The 4,751-nt window shown below is 33.7% G+C and overlaps 1 pseudogene; it reads left to right on the top strand.

Annotated features, from left to right (window-relative positions):
- Nucleotides 1-1,057: 1,057 nt before the first annotated feature.
- LOC145263587 (5S ribosomal RNA) lies at nt 1,058-1,174 on the top strand (annotated as a pseudogene).
- Nucleotides 1,175-4,751: the final 3,577 nt, after the last annotated feature.

Below are 4,751 nucleotides of genomic sequence, written 5' to 3'. Positions count from 1 at the left end.
GCGGCGATCAGGCTGGTTTTGGTGTTGTGTGAGGTCATGTTGGTGATGTTCTCGGCGTATGATTAAAAGAAGTAGTTCAGCGGGTTCAGGTCGGGGGAGGGGAGGGGCCAGTGTGAGAAGGGTACAGAAGGCTCCTATCGTCCTTGGGATTTGTAAACAACTGGCCAACTAGTAAATGGTCCGCATAAAAAAGAAAGCCAGATTTCCTCAAACGGAAATGGAATCATGTCGTCTTTTCTATGGAGACAATGTTATCGTTCCACCTCGTATATGAAAATGAAACAGAAAAACAAATGTAACTTTAAGGTAAGTAAATATTAACGGCCTGAGTGATCAGAATGAACAACTAATAGAAATGGGCAGAAATAAAATTAATGATTAAATTCAATAACCAATTTTTATTAATTCTTGGCCATCAATAATTGATTATCAGATTCAGTTTAATTTATTTAACAAAGTTAAGGAAAAAACGTAGTGATTATGCATGTTTCTATGCTGCGTTTTGTAACGTATTGTTGGATGAGTTTGTGGCTGGCCAAAACTGTGAATGCTGGTTTGTTTGTTTGTTGAGCATCATAGATGCGGATTTTTGTTGCCATTCGTTTTCCGATATCTTTCTATTAGGAATTCTTTCTTGAAGGATATCTGGTACTTACAGAACGGACCATGTGAAGGTTGCCAACATCCCAAAGTAAAAGTGTTTCTGTGCAATAAACTTGGTTCGAACATGGCACATCCAGATTGTAAGTCTGAATCGTTAACCACTGAGCTACCATCACTCCCCTGTAAAAGTGTGTATGCAGGAAAAGTTTATGGTGCTGTCGAGGTCGGTCTTTGGATTTTTTTTTTTTTTTTTTACTTCTTATAAAAACATAGAAAACATTCTTTTCGGTCAAGTTTTTGTCTAAATCACAAGTTTTTTTTGTTTTGTTTTTTTTTGCACTCTTTTTCATCTCAAACATGCATATTGCCACTTGGTTGTACGTATTTGGGATCACGCATAACAAGGTATTGTGGGGAGTTGAGTAACGAGATGTCTGTTCACATCACACTTACAATATACAGCATAATCGCGTTGACACACCGGTTCTCGTCAGATCACCGAAGTTAAACGACGTTGAGCCTGGTTAGTACCAGATGGGTGACTATTTGGGAATTCTAGGCGCTGCATGTGCTCTCCGCTTATCTCGGCATTTGTTTCCAGTCGTCCTGTACGTACACATCACTTGCCACTGGTATTTAACAATGTTGACTCAGGAGAGGTGTGGTTGGAGATTGCGCACCTCCTGCCACAAAAAATTTCACGCTTCGGGAGTATCCATAGTCTGTGAAAGACTGAAGGAGCCCCCTCCCCTTCACAGTTACACTTCTACATGTCAGTGCAGTCAGAGAAGTGTGAAAAAGAAAGTGAACTCCAAGTTCTCGCAGGCCAAGGGAAGAAGCTATTACAGTAGAAAGGTTTTCAACATTTAGGGATTTCAACAGTGAAGAGGTGGGATTTTGTTGCTTGTCGGCATGGTCCAGATTATGTAGGTTTGGGACATTTATTTCAAAACCGACGCCATATAAAATCGATATCAATGAATATTTTCTAAAGTAATATTTCGATTTTTTTAACACTTTTCCTTTTGGGAGGGGGTGTATTTTTTTTCTGATAGAACATCGTCATAGAAGATTAAAGATGTGCTTGAAAATCTTGGCTGTCTGGACAGATGAAGAAACGACTGTAAAAAATAAACCATTTTAGTGGAAAATAAAGACAATGCATTGAATATGCAAGACAATGATTGTTTATTTTGGGTTTAAATTGTGGTGCTCAGCGCTTTGCAATCACCAAACCAGACATTTTTTTTTTTTAACGCAATACGCCTCCCACATCGTATGAACATATGAGGGTGTGGCATTTACGTTATATCTTGGTCCTGACCGACCCCGTTGATGCAATAGGATTGAGCTGGGTTTGATATTTACCCATCTGTATTTGCAGGCTACGAATAATATGTTCCCTCCCCCGCACATAAAATGCTCTTGAACTGGAGTGCATGTGCGCGCCAAGTACGGAATTCACTCTCAAAAGCAAGTCAATGGATTAAAACACAAATCTAATGTATGTCTTTATAGTGGAACCTTGAAATAAGGGGTGTTGTCGACGATGTGGCACTGATCGCCTGGGTTTGACTATAAATAGAAGATTACCGTGGGTGTCAGTTATTTGATCCGTGATTTTACTGAAAAATATGTTGCATAAAAAAAAGGTCAACGGATTTGTTCTCGTTTTCTGACTTTAAAAGTGGAGAGGGTGGGGCTCTATTTCATGACAAGCATTTAAAACTCGTTCATTTTTACTGTTTTATACGAATGTCCGAATATTAAAATTTAAAAAAATGAATTATAGCATTTTTGTTGAGATACAATGTGGCTCAGTTTGTCTGTGTGGTTTGTAATAGATCAACTTGGACGGCGGGGGTAATTTAATACGGAAACCATCAAACAGAAAAAATAAGTGATTGATGATTACGTAAAAAAAAATCCAGGATCTTTGTTTTGTTTTGTTTTCTTTTCTTTTACCTAAAAATGAAAACATTCTACAAATATGTACATGTTACGATGAGCTTTTAAAGACAACGTCCGTTTTCATTTCATCTGAATGTCTCATCAAATTGAATCTATCATTCTTTTTTGTTTTCCGGCATATCAAACCTTTTTGGGTTTTGTAATTCCAACACAAATAACCTATTTCATATGAGTTGACCTATTGTATATATTAACCTATTGTAAATGTTAACGTATTGTATATGTTAACCTATTGTATATTAACCTATTGTATATGTTAACCTATTGTATATGTTAACCTATTGTATATTAACTTATTGTAAATGTTAACCTATTGTATATTAACCTATTGTATATTAACCTATTGTATATGTTAACCTGTTGTATATTAACCTATTGTATATGTTAATCTATAGTATATTAACCTATTGTATATGTTAACCTATTGTATATTAACCTATTGTATATGTTAATCTATTGTATATTAACCTATTGTATATGTTAACCTATTGTATATTAACCTATTGTATATGTTAACCTGTTGTATATTAACCTATTGTATATGTTAACCTATAGTATATTAACCTATTGTATATGTTAACCTATTGTATATTAACCTATTGTATATGTTAACCTATAGTATATTAACCTATTGTATATGTTAACCTATTGTATATTAACCTATTGTATATGTTAACCTATTGTATATTAACCTATTGTATATGTTAACCTATTGTATATTAACCTATTGTATATGTTAACCTGTTGTATATAATTATATGAGTTTCCCTCGGTAATTACTTGTGCACAAGTAATTAAATGCAAGTTGCTTTTTTACCGAAGGAAATTACGTTTTCATGCATTTCCCAGCGATATATGTGTCTAAATTTAAATAGATACATCCATCAGTGATATTTGCCAATAGATTTTTTAGTATGAGGAAAACTATCATTTGGATTATTCGGACTGCTGTTCTCCTATTCAGTGTTATTCTTACAACGTTTCGGCTGATTTAACCTCCGACATTCTTTAGATGTATCTTTTCGAATTTATACGGAATTTCGAACGGAACATTGCATTCTCTGCTTAGAAGTCCTAAGTAATTCGCAATTGTATGGTGAGTGTCTCCCCACTGAGGATTGAATCATCAACCTCCAAAAGAGTGCAATATCATTGAGTTATCAAGTGTATTATCCATTACGCCAGGGGACCTGATTATTCAAGAACATCTCCTAATCTTTTGTTGTGTAAAATACTTAATATATATATTTAATTACTACGCATATATATGTATATATGCATATATACATGCATATATACATATATTAAAATCTCATAAAATATATCTGAATTTGAAATAATCGATTCAGTCTTTCCGTAGTCAATTCCAAAAATTCTATTTAAAATTTGAAATGTTAAATCGAATATCATCTTAATTTTTAAATGTTTCGATTTTTAAAAACATGCCCTTAATTTTAAAATACAAAACGTTTGCGTTAGATATATTTCATTTATAAAATCAAGTATACTTATTTTAATTTCCAAATGCAGTGCAACACCCCCAAATAGCATACTACCCATAAAATCATTAATAAAATCCACAATTCTTTTCTGCAATCGATCTATATTTGACATAAATAAACAATTTGCAGTTTTTAATGTCAATCAGTTTTGTTTTTGTTTTATAACTGTTCAATGATATGTGGGGCACTTTGGTAATTGTCTCATCAGTAGACGTGATTTCAGATCGGCTTTCGATTTATCTGACCACAAGCCCTTTCTTCTTTTTTTTTACCGTGTTTATTTTCTCAAAGATATTGTCTCTCAAAACAATCTTCCAAACTCTTCCTCCACTGAAAAAGTCTTTAAAATCAAAACCAGGGAGGAGTGTGTCTTCATCATTGGACGATTATAAAACTGAGCCTGAAACTTGGTGGCGTAAGATGAAGATTATTTATACTAAACGGTCGGATTTGAGAAAGGAGTTTTCATTTTATTAACGAATCAATAGATAAAAATTGAGTAACTTTTATTTCACCATAGCAGTATTTTTCTTTTATTATTTAGACATAAGAAAACATGTCCCTTCACTATCATTGAAAATATTTAGTAGTGATGGGACGATTCAAATATTTTTCCCGATTCCGATACAAATACCGATTCCGATTCCGATTGTTTATAAATCTCTTATTGTTTAA

The sequence above is a fragment of the Euprymna scolopes genome, chromosome 3 (genome assembly GCF_053919585.1).
Source record: "Euprymna scolopes isolate OS-2025 chromosome 3, ASM5391958v1, whole genome shotgun sequence".
NCBI lineage: Eukaryota > Metazoa > Mollusca > Cephalopoda > Sepiida > Sepiolidae > Euprymna > Euprymna scolopes.
Note: the sequence above shows the minus strand (reverse complement) of the source record. Positions and strands in the feature narration are given on the sequence as shown.